Source organism: Oncorhynchus masou, chromosome 28, assembly GCF_036934945.1.
Source record: "Oncorhynchus masou masou isolate Uvic2021 chromosome 28, UVic_Omas_1.1, whole genome shotgun sequence".
In the NCBI taxonomy this organism is placed as follows: Eukaryota; Metazoa; Chordata; class Actinopteri; order Salmoniformes; family Salmonidae; genus Oncorhynchus; species Oncorhynchus masou.
In genome coordinates this window covers 23,480,546-23,497,421 of record NC_088239.1, presented here as the reverse complement: position 1 = coordinate 23,497,421, position 16,876 = coordinate 23,480,546, and the positions used below count along the sequence as shown (strand labels likewise).

The 16,876-nt window shown below is 44.0% G+C and overlaps 1 pseudogene; it reads right to left on the bottom strand.

Moving 5' to 3' along the window:
* The window catches only part of LOC135517382 (abl interactor 1-like), a 70,166-nt pseudogene that overhangs the window by 13,664 nt on the left and 39,626 nt on the right, over window positions 1-16,876 (bottom strand).

Sequence of the window (16,876 nt, the reverse complement as noted above, 5' to 3'; positions counted from 1 at the left end):
ATATAATATTAATCATTATGATCTAAAAGAAAAAAAGGCTAAACTGCTCCGATATCAGCACTGCTACTCTGAGATGCTTGATTATTGTACTTCAAAGCTATGACAGTCAATCAAATCAAACCCGGCACACACATTTGGAGCCCTGCGTCAGAAAAACCCAACAGTCCCATAAGACACACACAACCTCAATTTGCTTCTGAGATTAAACAGATATAAGCCAATTTAACTGACTTCATATTAGTCAAATCAACCACACATACAGTGGGGCAAAAAAGTATTTAGTCAGCCACCAATTGTGCAAGTTCTCCCACTTAAAAAGATGAGAAACACACTTCAACTATGACAGACAAAATGAGAAAAAAAATCCAGAAAATCACATTGTAGGATTTTTTTATGAATTTATTTGCAAATTATGGTGGAAAATAAGTATTTGGTCACCTACAAACAAGCAAGATTTCTGGCTCTCACAGACCTGTAACTTCTTCTTTAAGAGGCTCCTCTGTCCTCCACTCGTTACCTGTATTAATGGCACCTGTTTGAACTTGTTATCAGTATAAAAGACACCTGTCCACAACCTCAAACAGTCACACTCCAAACTCCACTATGGCCAAGACCAAAGAGCTGTCAAAGGACACCAGAAACAAAATTGTAGACCTGCACCAGGCTGGGAAGACTGAATCTGCAATAGGTAAGCAGCTTGGTTTGAAGAAATCAACCGTGGGAGCAATTATTAGGAAATGGAAGACATACAAGACCATTGATAATCTCCATCGATCTGGGGCTCCACGCAAGATCTCACCCCGGGGGGTCAAAATGATCACAAGAACGGTGAGCAAAAATCCCAGAACCACACGGGGGGACCTAGTGAATGACCTGCAGAGAGCTGGGACCAAAGTAACAAAGCCTACCATCAGTAACACACTACGCCGCCAGGGACTCAAATCCTGCAGTGCCAGACGTGTCCCCCTGCTTAAACAGTACATGTCCAGGCCCGTCTGAAGTTTGCTATAGAGCATGTGGATGATCCAAAAGAAGATTAGGAGAATGTCATATGGTCAGATGAAACCAAAATATAACTTTTTGGTAAAAACTCAACTCGTCATGTTTGGAGGACAAAGAATGCTGAGTTGCATCCAAAGAACACCATACCTACTGTGAAGCATGGGGGTGGAAACATCATGCTTTGGGGCTGTTTTTCTGCAAAGGGACCACTCATCTTTTTAAGTGGGAGAACTTGCACAATTGGTGGCTGATTAAATACTTTTTTGCCCCACTGTACATCATTTCCAAAAGCACATTACACACAATGCAGCTGGTCATTGGTTGATAAGTACCTGTTCAGAAAAAGTATCTTCCCTTAACAAAATTTGGTAATTTTGAACTTCGTAAAATCAATTGAACAAAGTAAATAGGGGTTGGTAATTTAATCAAATATAGCCCGGGGGGCTGAATGGAAAATGTCCATATTGAATTAACCTGCACTTTAATTAACATGCATACTGGCTTCTGGAGCCTGGGGCCCGGAAGAGAACATTGTTCCATTAGAATCTTCTTCAGTGCCCCGTCTGGGGCGGCATGCAGCCCCTTCTGGGTCTGTGTCCCATTTGACATTAACCTGGATGTAGATAGATAACCAGAACCCAAGCACCACCATCAAGTGATCCCCACCACCACCAACATACACCACCGGATGGACCCATGGTTAAAGCACCAGGCTGGAAGAGGCGCACACACACACACACACACACACACACGTGTAAACCCTCTAATAGCGACAGCCAGAGATGAGGGGGTTTCGATGATTGTCCATTGGCGGCGGAGAGGAGCGGCGGTACAGCCTAGTGGTTGGTGGTTCTTTGGGCTCACCTATCACTGCAGGAGCCCCTGGGTTGCCCTGCCCCGGGAGAGGAGGCGGCGGAGGAGCCTGGTGACCAGGAAGTGGAGGAGGGGGGTGGGAGAGCGGACATTGGCGGGACTGAAACAAGTGCGTCAGAACCACTCCGTTAGTGACTGATTGGGGGATTCAAGCTGGTTGGCAATGTTGGTGTTAGGTACTATCTCACAACACCTTTATATACGATTAACACATGAACATTTCATACAACAACCCCTTTGCAAGAAGAAGGCAACAGGCACACGCCGCTGTGGCTATACTGTATGGAGTGTGCTTTACCATGGTGACAGGCTTACAGACAGCTCCAGTCTTGCTGGCCTGATATCCTGTCACTAATATCCAGCTCCGTCTCCTTTCTCTCTCTCGACCTCAACAGGCCAAAAGGACACCTCGTTCCAAACTCCCTGTTCCATTTCCAACTACAAAACCACCTGTAGTCTTCTATTCTCTTTAACATTGAGCCGCACCCCTAATACAGGAGAGCCTATTTACATACAGAGACAGCGAGAGAGAGACAGCGAGAGAGAGACAGCGAGAGAGAGACAGCGAGAATCTCAGAACACAATAGGTCATTATGAGCCCTCTGTCCGGTAAGATTAGCTTTGTTCTAAATAACTCCTCTCTCTCACTCAGTCCTCCAGCAGCACAACTCATTTACACTTTATTTACATTTTCCCCTTGTGTGATGGGAGTGTGTGTGTTCTGTGCATTGTCCATCTGTGCTAGTACTCACTTGACTTAATGATCTGGATTTTCAATGAGAGAGTAGTATGTGTTTATGAATTAATGTTTCTGTAGTCACAATACAGACAGACGGACGGACGGACGGACGGACGGGACGGGACAGGACAGACAGACAGGACAGACACACACAGAGAGACACACACAGAGAGACACACACAGAGAGACACACACAGAGAGACACACACAGAGAGACACACACAGAGAGACACACACAGAGAGAGAGGGCGACACAGAGAGCGAGGAGATGGTGGCTTAGGAATGATAACACATAACATAATTCCAACATACCCAGTGTGATTGACCCCATGTTCCTATACAGTACAGTTAATTCCCGCTCACCTGGACCAGAGTTGGGAATGGAGGGCGTAGGCACTGCGATGGGAATGCCAATACTGCTGCTTCCGCTGTTCTCCCTGCTGCCACTACCCCCACTGCTACCACTAGAGAGAAAGGGAAAGAAAGAGAGAGAACAAATGTATTCAGGGCAACCCACAGAGGAGACAGTAGGTATCACTTGTGCACACAGCTGGTATGCCCATGTCCCATTTAGAATTCTCCACCGCAACCCGCCAGTCACAGGGACAGAGGTAAAAGCCCTTCAGAACCACTACACCATTTATATTGTGTTGTTCAAAATCCGTTTGGAGGACTTTACATTAATCAAGAATGTCAAGATTGACATTGCATGCAGAAGACATGATTCCACTGAACCTGGTACCAACAGGACACACTGTGGTCGATACAGTACATCTACAGTGAGTACAAAGCACTAAGGACACCTTCCTAATATTGAGTTGCACCCCGACCCCGCCCTCAGAACAGCCTCAATTAATCTGGGCATGGTCTCTGCAACGTGTCCAATGCGTTCCACAGGGATGCTGGCCCATGTTGACTTCGATGTGTCAAGTTGTCTGGATGTTCTTTGGGTGGTGGACCAGTCTTCATAAAAACACAGGAAACGTTCTTTAACCGGTCTCCTCCCTGTCACCTACACTGATTGAAGTGGATTTAACACCTTTCACCTGGTCAGTTTGTGTCATGGAAAGGTGTCCTTAATGTTTTGTACACTCAGTCAATACCATAGGACATAGGAGAGGCATTACGTCAAAGCCTATAAGCCCCGCCTTGCCCTGCAGCTGACCTGGAGGCTGTCAGATGAATGTCTGGCTAGGACCCCCCCCCCTTCCCAGGCCCAGATCCTGCTCCCTACCCCCACACCCTTCCCTGCCAGTCTTGCCTGGGCCTCTTTTTTTTGTGGGGGGAGGCTGGCAGCAGGGGGTCCCCTCAGCGCGAGTCACATATACAGGGGCTCAGTTCCACCTAGAAGGATGGGAGGGAAGAGTCAGGGGTTTACTATGACTATGTGATCCAGTGAGGATGAGAAAAGGGGGAGGTAAGATAAGCCCCCCCCCGTGAGATAAGTCCCCCCTGCGTGAGATAAGATAATCCTCCACCCTTCACGTGAGATAAGATAAGCCTCCACCCTTCGCGTGAGATAAGATAAGCCTCCACCCTTCGCGTGAGATAAGATAAGCCTCCCCCCCCCCCCGCGTGAGATAAGATAAGCCCCCCACCCGCGTGAGATAAGATAAGCCTCCACCCTTCGCGTGAGATAAGATAAGCCTCAGCCTCCACCCTTCGCGTGAGATAAGATAAGCCTCGTGAGATAACCCTTCTGGTGTGAGATAAGATAAGCCTCCACCCTTGCGTGAGATAAGATAAGCCCCGTGTGAGATAAGAGCCACCCGTGAGATAAGATAAGCCCCGCTGTGAGATAAGAAAGCGTGAGATAAGATCCTGCTAGCGTGAGATAAGATAAGCCTCCACCCTGTGTGAGATAAGATAAGCCTCCACCCTTCCCCTGTGTGAGATAAGATAAGCCCCCCTGCGTGAGATAAGATAAGCCCCCCTGCGTGAGATAAGATAAGCCCCCCTGCGTGAGATAAGATAAGCCTCACTATGTGAGAATGCACATTTCCCATCCTGTCTGCCTTTCACTGTCAGTTCCCGCTTGCCATCCCTTTCAGTAGCTGAAATCAAATCACCTCCGTCTCTCATCTATAGCGCTCCATCTCCAGGTCCATCACTCCTCCTACGCTCCTCTGTCTCTAGCCCAACCACATCGCCAGAGATCAAATTTCATAGAAATCAGACCACCACAACACGGAGTTGGTGAAAGCTTGACTCCCACCATACACACATACGCATGCGCACACACTTATTGAATCAGGGCTCAGGCAGGTAGCGATGGCAGAGACTGATAAAGAGAGATTGTGTGTGTGTGGAGAGCAATAAGAGAGCAGACAGGACAGCACAGCAGCACACGGTCTCCGTGTCTGAAAGTTTCCAGGTCAGAGAGAGAATGAGAGTACACCAGTGGTTGAGATTACACAAGGATCCAGGTTTTTGAACGTACTGCAGTGGTGCAGCACCCAAACTAGAAGGCTGCAGTATGTCATTTTTGCACTTGATTGAATTTTTGCTCCTCCATAACTGAAAAAGTCACTGATATTGCTTGAGTAATTCAAGTTCAGATGAAATAACACATGGTTTGAAAGACCTTAATTGGCAAGGACAAAAAGCGTCAATCTTGCTGGCAGTCTTGGTATTGAACACAATTTATTGTACATATGTATGATATTTGGTGAACCATTTGTCCTGCAGTATTGATGTGTGGTAACATATCAAATTAGTTTAAAGCATATTATAACCATATCAAATGGTGGTACCACATCTACTCATCTAAAACAGGGCAAACCTGGATCCCTGCTGAAGATGCACTCTCCCATGACTCAATGGCGGAGAAAGAGAGAAGCGAGAGGCGAGAGAGCGGGCGAGAGAGCGGGCGAGAGAGCGAGAGAGCGAGGGCACGAGAGAGCGAGAGGGCGAGAGGCGCCGAGAGAGCGGGCGAGAGAGCGAGAGAGCGCACGAGAGAGCGCACGAGAGAGCGCACGAGAGAGCGCACGAGAGAGCGCACGAGAGAGCGCACGAGAGAGAGAGCGCACGAGAGCGAGAGAGCGCACGAGAGAGAGCAGCGAGAGAGCGCTCGAGAGAGCGCGAGAGACAGAGAGAGCGCACGAGAGCGCGAGCGCGAGAGAGCGCACGAGACAGCGAGAGCGCGCACGAGAGAGAGCGAGAGAGCGCTCGAGAGAGAGCGCACGAGACAGCGAGAGAGCGCACGAGACAGCGAGAGAGCGCACGAGAGAGCGCACGAGACAGCGCAGCGAGACAAGACAGCGAGAGAGCGCACGAGACAGCGCACGAGAGCGCACACGAGACAGCGAGAGAGCGCACGAGACAGCGAGAGAGCGCACGAGACAGCGAGCGCACGAGAGAGAGCGCACGAGAGCGAGAGCGCACGAGACAGCGAGCGCGAGACAGCGAGAGCGCACGAGACAGACAGCGACGAGAGCGAGCGCACGAGACAGCGAGAGCGCACGAGACAGCGAGAGAGCGCACGAGACAGCGAGCGCACAAGACAGCGCACAAGACAGAGAGCGCACAAGACAGCGAGAGAGCGCACGAGACAGCGAGAGAGCGCACGAGACAGCGAGAGAGCGCACGAGACAGCGAGAGAGCGCACAAGACAGCGAGAGAGCGCACAAGACAGCGAGAGAGCGCACAAGACAGCGAGAGAGCGCACAAGACAGCGAGAGAGCGCACAAGACAGCGAGAGAGCGCACAAGACAGCGAGAGAGCGAGCACAAGCAAAAGAGAGAAAGAACAAAGGGGAGAGAAAATAGCAAAGAAAAGGAACAGGAGTAGCATGTGTGCCAAAATGATAGAGGGACAGGAGAAAAAAAAGGAAAGTGATGTAATATTTATGACCATCTCAGTCAGCAGCACAGCCTTCTTAGCTAATGAAGCAACTTCAAAATCACTCCTGACTCATATCTCAGCTCTGGCAGCGTGGCTTTCTGACGGACACATTTCAGTGATCATGGCAGGGGTCTAAATGTACAGAGGATTTTCGAAGGACACTTTACGCCGCAGGCCTTGAAGAACATTCATTCCCAAACGGCTGAAGCCTTCCGGGTCTTGTCAGTTAAATGTTGGATTTGGACGGGGGAGGTGTGAAAGCACATTAAGCTGATGAATTTAAGTGAAGAGATTTGAAATGTTTGTAAGACATGGGGGATACAAAGTATTTGGGGAGGGTTCCTTTTGTCATGTCCATGTTAGAACAGAGGCTGTGGGAGAGACATTCAGAGCTGTTGAGTAGGACAATAGTGAAGGACAATAGTATATGTGTGTGTCTATCCATCGGTCTGCGTGCAGATTTCATTTATGTAACTAGGCAAGTCAGTTAATAACAAATTCTTATTTACAATGACGGCCTGTTGGGGAACAGTGGGTTAAATGCCTTGTTCAGAGGCAGAACGAACCATGTCAGCTCGGGGATTCGATCCAGCAACCTTTCAGTTACAGGACCAACGCTCTAACCACTAGGCGAGCGTGAGTGTGTTTTACTGGTTAGTATCATGGCAATGAAACCAAACATGAAGCGGATTTAACTTCTTCAGGAAAACAGCCCGTATGTTGGAAACAAACATTTTCCAAGCACACAATATTTTACATACAGCAGGTTTTAAAAAAGAACCAGAGATGTCTGCCTCATGTAAAAAATATTGCGATACTGGTATCGTACATTTTTTACATTTTAGTAATTTAGCAGACCTCTTATCCAGAGCGACTTACAGGAGAAATTTGGGTTAAGTGCCTTGCGCAAGGGCACGTCAAGAGATTTTTCACCAGGTCGGATCAGGTTTCGAACCAGCGACCTTTCGGTTACTGGCCCAACGCTCTTAACCACAAGGCTACCTGCCTCCCTAGCAGTGTCAGTTACCTGTGGGTTCTTTGTCTCTGGTTGAGAGATGCAGTGCGCCCAGGGCTGTGCTGGCTGCCTAGACGAGCAGGGCTGGTCATGTAGTCGTTGGGCACTGTGGGCGGTTTCACCGGCTCTAGAGTTTTATAGGGCGTGTTGCGTCTGTCAAAGTCAACCAAAGATAGAAAGGGGGAGATAAACAGAGAATAAGAACAGAATGAATCCTAATGCATGAGAATCAGGGGTCCGTTCAACTTCGATTTAGTCTGCTTTTTCTTTTTTCATAAATGGTTTTAAAAACGACCAATAGGTGCCCTTTGCAAGGCATTGGAAAACCTCCCTGGTCTTTGTGGTTGAAATTCACTGCTTGACTGAGGGATCTTAAAGATAATTGTATGGTTGGTGTACAGAGATGAGTTAGTCATTCACAAATAATGTTAAACACTATTATTGCACACAAAGTGAGTCTATTTAACTTATTATGTGATTTGTTAAGCACATTTTTACTCCTGAACTTATTTAAGCTTGCTATAACAAATGGGTTGAATACTTATACTTATTGACTTCCGTTTTTCATTTTTAACATAAAAAACAACAATAAAAAATTAAATAAAAACAATTCCACTTTGACATTATTGTGTCTAGGCCAGTGACACAAACACTCAATTTAATCCATTTTAAATGCAGGCTGTATCACAACAAAACTTACAAAAAGTCAAGGGGTGTGAATACTTTTTGAAGGCACTGTAGATCAATGAATACAAAAATTCCTCATTGAAAATAATGGAGAAAATGTCCATATTCACAAATGGAAGTTACCTCTTAAAATGTGAAAGTTTAGTTGGAATGCAATAGAATGCAACACCACGATCAGTGACAGACTGGACATCTGGCATTCCAGGCAAATGCCAGACGGGCTGGTCTATTTCTAGCCCCAACATTCAGCTGTATGTTCCCCAGCAGTCACTAAAGCCCAGAATTAGTGCCCACTTAGTGTTACACTGCTATTTTATAGAAAAGATCAGGACGTGACTAACTTTGTGCACCGGCTGGGATACCAAACGCCTTGCCTTCTAACATGTTGGCTCAGTTAATAGTTGAGATAAAAAGTGATTCATTAATTTAAAAAATATATATATAAAAAGACCACTTACCCTAGAGTGCCACGCCCTGACATCGGCCCCGTCACGGGCGGCGGGCTAGGCGGCTTCTGTGTCGGCGGATTGGTCCTCGATAGTGTTCCTCCTCCTCTGATTGGCTGATTATTTCCATGCTGCTGTTGAAAGACAATAAATCAAGAAAGTTGAAGACATTTAACATAGTGGTAGCATAAAAGACTAACTAGTATGACAACAGAAAAGTACTAAAGCTGATAGGCTTCCCAGATTCAGTATGCTACATCATTACTGAGACATTCTAGCAAATTAGCAGACAGGTCTTTGAACAAGTCACAGGGCGGTTGGCCAGGGAAAACCCACAGGGGCTTCCTGCTAAACATTGTGACGTGTTTGTTTAGGACATGGTGTTCTATCAAGCACATAAAAACAAACATATAAACAAAGCCAATAACTAAGGCCATGCCACAGCTAACATCTGCGTTTTTCATGACTCCTGGGGTTATTGATTTAATAAGAGTTATAAATATTCAAAAAAGGTGCATACTCATTTTATCTGGAAAACCCATACAGCGGATAAGATCATCATACACAGCTACACATATGAACAGCGATTCAACATATACATGTCAACATACCTATCATGATACAGTGCCTTCGGAAAGTATTCATACCCCTTGACTTATTCTACATTTTGTTGTGTTACAGCCTGAACTCAAAACGTATTAAAACATATATATTTTTTAATCCATCTACACCTACACACACAATACCCTGTAATGACAATGTGAATTTTTATTTTTTGAAATTATTTCAAATGAAACACAGAAATCAAATTTACGTAAGTATTCACACCCCTGAGTCAATACATGTTAGAATCACCTTTGGCAGCGATTACAGCTGGGAGCCTTTCTGGGTAAGTCTAAGAGCTTTGTACACCTGGATTGTACAATATTTGCACATTCTTTTAAACAATTCTTCAAGCTCTGTCAAATTGGTTGTTTGATCATTGCTAGACAACCATTTTCAAGTTTTGCCATTGATTTAAGCCGATTTAAGACAGCTGTAACTAGGTCACAAAGGAACGTCCAATGTTGTCTCGGTAAGCAACTCCAGTGTATATTTGGCCTTGTGTTTTAAGTTACTGTCCTGCTGAAAATGTGAATTTGTCTCCCAGTGTTTATTGAAAAGCAGACCGAACCAGGTTTTCCTCTAGGATTTTGCCTGAGCTTAGCTCTATTCCGTTTCTTGTTATCCTAAAAAACCTCCCTAGTCCTTGCCGATGACAATCATACCAGTGGAGGCTGGTGGGAGGTGCTATAGAAGGACAGGCTCATTGTAATGGCTGGAATAAAATTATTGGAACAGAGTCACACGTGTGATTTCCATTCCAGCCATCACAATGAGCCCGTCCTTCTATAGCACCTCCCACCAGCCTCCACTGAAGCATATCTATAACATTATGCAGCCACCACCACACTTGAAAATATGAAGAGTGGCCCTCAGTGATGTGTTGGATATGCCCCAAACATAACACTTTGTATTTTAGACAATGTTCATTTCATTGACACATTTTTAGCAGTTTTACTTTAGTGTCTTGTTGCACAGGATGCATGTTTTGGAATATCTTTATTCTGTACTGGCTTCCTTCTTTTCACTCTGTCAATTAGGTTAGTGCTGTAGAGTAACTACAATGTTGTTGATCCATCCTCAGTTTTCTCCTATCACAACCATTAAACTCTGTTTGAAAGTCACCATTTGCCTCATGGTGAAATCCCTGAGCGGTTTCCTTCCTCTCCGGCAACTGAGTTAGGAAGGACGACTGTATCATTTTAGTGACTGGGTGTATTGATACACCATCCAAAGTGTAATTATTAACATCACCATGCTTAAAGGGATATTCAAGATCTACTTTTTTTACCAATAGGTGCTCTTCTTTGCGAGGCATTGCAAAATCTCCCAGGTCTTCGTGGTTGAAATTCTCTGCTCAACTGAGGAACCTCACAGTAAATTATATGATTGGGGAACAGAGATGAGGTAGTCATAAAAAAAGTATGTCCATGCGTAGCATGGTTCGTTCTGCGTTGTGTACTTTTAAATAGGACGCTGCCAGAACCGGAGGTCTGCTAGTTGAATTATTTTTTTATTTGCCCTGCACACGAAGAGGTAACACACATTATGTTAACCCTTGGCGCAGTCCTAGCTCTCAGGCACCGGCGCAAGCACATGGACACTCACTCAAACACTGTCCCAAGTACTCACAAGTTACTATAGATAACAAGTTTCACAAAGCTCGCTAACTAGGGTAACATAAATCGTTATATTATCCACATTGTAACAAACTTCTGGTAGCATAACAGTACATTGTGTAACATTATGACGGTTTTATATTAAACAATTTCGGAGCCAAGGACAACATACCTCGCTAGCTGAAGGTCAGGCAAAACAGAACAATAAGGGGGTATGGAAATACAGATAACCCGCTATGGGCCAAACCAAAATATACTAAACCTTTACTATCACATGTATGTACAATATTGATATGAAAAAGTGTTTGTACAACAAATAAAAGCATTAGCTATGCAGCTGTAATTAAATAAAAAAAACACACTGAATTATTATTATCAAATTATTAACATCCCCTCTTGACCTTGCCTATTTGAATTGGTCCTTGTGTGCAACTTGGTGCATAATCTAGGGGAACAACATCACACTGCTACACATGCAACTTGAGTCATTAAGCACATTTTTACTGATGTTAGCTTGCCATTACAAAGAGGTTGAATACTTGACTCAAGACATGTCAGCTTATAATTTAGTTAATTTTTAAACATTTCTAAAAAATAAAAAACTCCACTGACATTATGGGGTATTATTGTGTGTAGGCCAGTGACAAAACCTCAATTCAGGCTGTAACACAAGAAAATGTGGAAAAAGTCAAGGGGTGTGAATACTTTCTGAAGGCGCAGTATATTGACACGATAAGCTGCGCTACTAAGCCCCTAATAATGAAGGCTACAGCGGCAGCTGGACTAGGCCTACTTGTACTATGGATTGGTTTAGGGGGAAATAAGGAATCAAATACATGAATAAAGTAGTTTTTTTTGAAGCAGCTATCAATAGCAGATTACTACAGCAAGATGGGTCATGTGACAAACAGGACTTACCTTGGCTTTGAGCCACTTAACGTAGGTGGAAGAAAGAGGGAGGGAGAGAAAGAGAGAGAAGGTATATGTCAAAATCGCCATGTCTGAACGGTAAAAGAACCCAAATTACAGGAGACTTTTCACCACATTATTTACACGGAGTAAACATTTGTCAAGACCTGGGCAACAGTTATTTGATGTCATTGCACTGCACCATAACAGTGTGGGTCCAATGGTTGTTTTTGTCCCCTGTGTTGATTCATATCTACCACACCTACAAGTAGGAATTCTCACAAATCCATTTGGATGTTGCCATTGCACATTGAAATGGGTATTTCAACACCTCAATGCGTCATACTACTGAATAATGTAAGAAAAGAAAAGAAATAAATAAATAAAACACACACACATACATACATATATATATATATATATACACACACACAAAGTCCTTTTGTGTCTCCCCTTTGGAAACAATGTCAGTTCAGCGCATATGTACAAACTGTACTGCATCTCGGTGTAATTTTACAAATGATCATGAACGCTGAACCTATGCACTTATGCACTAGGAAGAAAAGCAATTTCTCATAGACAGGTGCACTGTAATGTATGTTTGAGAGAGTCAAATAGAGAAACAGCTCGTGTTCACACCATGGGACTGCTCTGCACTAGGACAAGCACCAAGTCAAGTGGGTCATCAATTATGCAGGCTCCCTACTGGCCATTCCGAGCGCATCACAAGAAACAAGATAAAACAGGAGGTTCTTGGGAAGGCCAATGTTAGGTAGATTCATCAAATGTAGTATAATGAAGCTATGTATGGTATATTCAAATCAAGACACTGGAAAAATAGGGTGGTGCACCAAAGCTTTTTTGTTGTTGAAATATGGCTTATTATTACATTTACATTTAAGTCATTTAGCAGACGCTCTTATCCAGAGCGACTTACAAATTGGTGAATTCACCTTCTGACATCCAGTGGAACAGCCACTTTACAATAGTGCATCTAAATCATTTAAGGGGGGGGGGGGTGAGAAGGATTACTTTATCCTATCCTAGGTATTCCTTGAAGAGGTGGGGTTTCAGGTGTCTCCGGAAGGTGGTGATTGACTCTGATTATTACTATTATTAGCACCAGTTCTTTCAGGAACCAGTTCTTTCAGACAGGACCGTGTTGACTGATTATTACTATTATTAGGCTACAGGAACCAGTTCTTTCAGACCAGACCGTGTTGACTGATTATTACTATTATTAGGCTACAGGAACCAGTTCTTTCAGACAGGACCGTGTTGACTGATTATTACTATTATTAGGCTACAGGAACCAGTTCTTTTCAGACCAAGACCGTGTTGACTGATTATTACTATTATTAGGCTACAGGAACCAGTTCTTTCAGACAGGACCGTGTTGACTGATTATTACTATTATTAGGCTACAGGAACCAGTTCTTTCAGACAGGACCGTGTTGACTGATTATTACTATTATTAGGCTACAGGAACCAGTTCTTTCAGTCAGGACCGTGTTGACTGATTATTACTATTATTAGGCTACAGGAACCAGTTCTTTCAGACCGGACCGTGTTGACTGATTATTACTATTATTAGGCTACAGGCACCAGTTCTTTCAGACCGGACCGTGTTGACTGATTATTACTATTATTAGGCTACAGGCACCAGTTCTTTCAGACAGGACCGTGTTGACTGATTATTACTATTATTAGGCTACAGGAACCAGTTCTTTCAGACAGGACCGTGTTGACTGATTATTACTATTATTAGGCTACAGGCACCAGTTATTTCAGACTGGACCATTCCGTGTTGACTGATGGAGGGTGTTGTTATCCCAGTCCAAAACCAATAGGATTAGCATATCAAACTGTAGCTCAAAATCCCACCATGCTGCGATCTCTATTGTAGGGACTGAGCAATGGATGAAGGCTAAGGCAGAGTGGGGTTGGGTCAATGTTCAGGCCTGAGGGAGTCTAAGCAGGATTTGCCAATGCTTATATGCAACAGAAGAGTTTCAAAAAGAGTAGATGCATCCTCCTGGATGACTGAACCAGACCACTCATACAGTACCGGTCAAACGTTTGGACACACCTACTTTTTCAAGGGTTTCTCTTTATTTGTACTATTTTCTACATTGTAGAATAATAGTTTAGACATCAAAACGATTAAAAAAACATATGGAATCATGTAGTAACCAACAAAATGTTAAACAAATCAAAACATATGTTATATTTGAGATTCTTCAAAGTAGCCACCCTTTGCCTTGACAGCTTTGCACACTCTTGGCATTCTCTCAACCAGCTTCATGAGGTAGTCACCTGGAATGCATTTCAATTAACAGGTGTGCCTTGTTAAAAGTTAATTTCTGGAATTTATTTCCTTCTTAATGGGTCTGAGCCAATTTATGCTCTGCAGCAGAGGTGAGTTGAGAGCCAGTTTCATCATAGCGCTTGATGGTTTTTGCGACTGCACTTGAAGATAAAGATAAAGTACTTGAAATGTTCAGTAATGACTTAAAGTAATGATTTGATTTATTTGAGCTGTTTTTGCCATAATATGGACATTTAGGGCTATCTTCTGTATACCACCTCTACCTTGTCACAACACAACTGATTGGCTGAAGGAAAGCAATTCCACATATTAACTTTTTTTATTTTACTTTTCTCCCCTTTTCTCCCCAATTTCGTGGTATCCAATTGTTTTAGTAGCTACTATCTTGTCTCATCGCTACAACCCCCGTACGGGCTCGGGAGAGACGAAGGTTGAAAGTCATGCGTCCTCCGATACACAACTCAACCTGCCACAGGAGTCACTAGTGCGCAATAAGACAAGTATATCCCTACCGGCCAAACCCTCCCTAACCTGGATGACACGAGGCCAATTGTGTGTCGCTCCACGGACCTCCCGATCACGGCCAGTTACAACAGAGCCTGGGCGCGAACCCAGAGTCTCTGGTGGCACAGCTGGCGCTGCAGTACAGTGCCCTTAACCACTGCGCCACCCGGGAGGCCTCCCATATGAACATTTAAAAAGACACACCTGTTAAATGAAATGCATTCCAGGTGACTACCACAAGAAGCTGGTTGAGAGAATGCCAAGAGCGTGCAAAGCTGTCATCAAGGCAAAGGGAGGCTACTTTGAAGAATCTGAAACATAAAAATATTTAGATTTGTTGAAGACTTTTTTGGTTAATACATGATTCCATGTGTGTCATTTCATAGTTTTGATGTCTTCACTATTATTCTACAATTTAGAAAATAGTCAAAATAAAGAAAAATCCTTGAATGAATAGGTGTGTCCAAGCTTTTGACTGGTACTGTACATAGGATGTCAGCCAAATCACTGCACAGATCCAGTCATTATAACCTGGATTGCCTGAATAATGATCATACTGACAGATTGAAGCGATTTGTCTGGTTACATCTGGGGAGTGTTGCCTAGCCACTGCGCTTCTGCATCTGCATTACTTGCTCTTTGTGGTTTTAGGCTCCGTTTCTGTAAAGCACTGTGACAACTGCTGATGTCATAAAGGCTTCATAAAATACATGTGATTGATACATTTGATTGAGTGACAGATCCATATTCATAAATGCACTAACACAGTACTAGACCTGGGCTATGACGTGAACGATGTGATTAAAGTGTAATAGGGCAGGCTGTATGCCGATACTGCTTACACAGGGATGAGAAGAGGTGCTGAGCTAAGGGCCCTAGGAGGAAAAAGTTTGAGTCATCAGATAGCACTACGGAAGTCACCATCAAGACATGTTGATGACACTTATTATATTATAAACATGCCATCTTCAAGAACTCAAAATGCCCCCCCCCAAACAGTGGCTCGAAACGGTTTAGTAACGGTTTCGTAACGGTGGTAAACGTTTTTAGAAGTACACCCTCACTGGCAGCAGAGTTAAGGAGGCTATATTTTGTTCCCCTTGTATCTAATACGACTTACCAAGGACGAAAAAGAACACATTCGTTGAGGAAACGAAGTCTAAAGCAACATCTGACATCTCCCCTGCATTCCTGAATGCGCTGACTAGATTAAGCGGCAGCTGACTGGGAAAGTCGTGTGTTGTGTGTTGTGAAAAAGACGACAGCGGCCATACGCTTTAGGAGAGAACGTGGTGATCCTCTGTATGAGTCAGCAGCTTAGATGGTCAATAGAATGTCATAGAGTTCAGTGAATAACATTAAGATATTGAACCTTCCATTCAATCCTCTCTTTTACTAGTCTCTCTTCTCTCCAACAGGGATACTGAAACATACTGTACATGACTTTGGTACCAATCGTGTGTGTGGGGAGGGGGACAGTGATTTGCACGGTTTCAGTCAAAACCGTGATTTTCCGGTGTTTTATAGATATTTCCACAGTACGAGTTTGGAATAATACTGTGAAATTGTGAAAACTATGATTATTGCGTTTTAGTGTAAGAGCTGCTGGAAAAGACCGCCTGAAATGTCTGCCTGTTTGGTGGGAGGGAGTTTTGGCCTTCAATGGTGACATCACCATGCAGTAAATTACACTGAAAATATGTTTTTTAAACGCAACATGCAACAATTTCAAAGATTTTACTGAGTTATAGTTCATATAAGGAAATTTGTCAATTGAAATTAATTCATTAGGCCCTGATCTATGGATTTCACATGACTGGGAATACAGAGAAGCATCTGCTGGTCACAGATACCTTGTAAAAAATAAAAACATTCTTAAAAAGGTAGGGCCGTGGATCAGAAAACCAGTCAGTATCTGGTTTGACCACTATTTGCCTCATGCAGCGCGACACATCTCCTTCACATACGGTTGATCAGGCTGTTGAGCAAGCTGTCGTATACGTCGTTCCGGAACAATCTAAACAGGTTCAATGGGTGACATGTCTGGTGAGTATGCAGGACATGGAGAAACTGGGACATTTTCAGCTTCCAGGAATTATGTAACAGACCCTTGCGTCATGGGGCCGTGCATTATCATGCTGAAACATGAGGTGATGGTGGTTGATGAATGGCACGACAATGGGCCCCAGGATCTCGTCAATGTATCTCTGCGCATTCAAATTGCCATCGATAAAATGCAATTGTGTTCATTATTTGTAGTTTATGCCTGTGCATACCGTAACCCCACCGCCACCATAGGGCACTCTG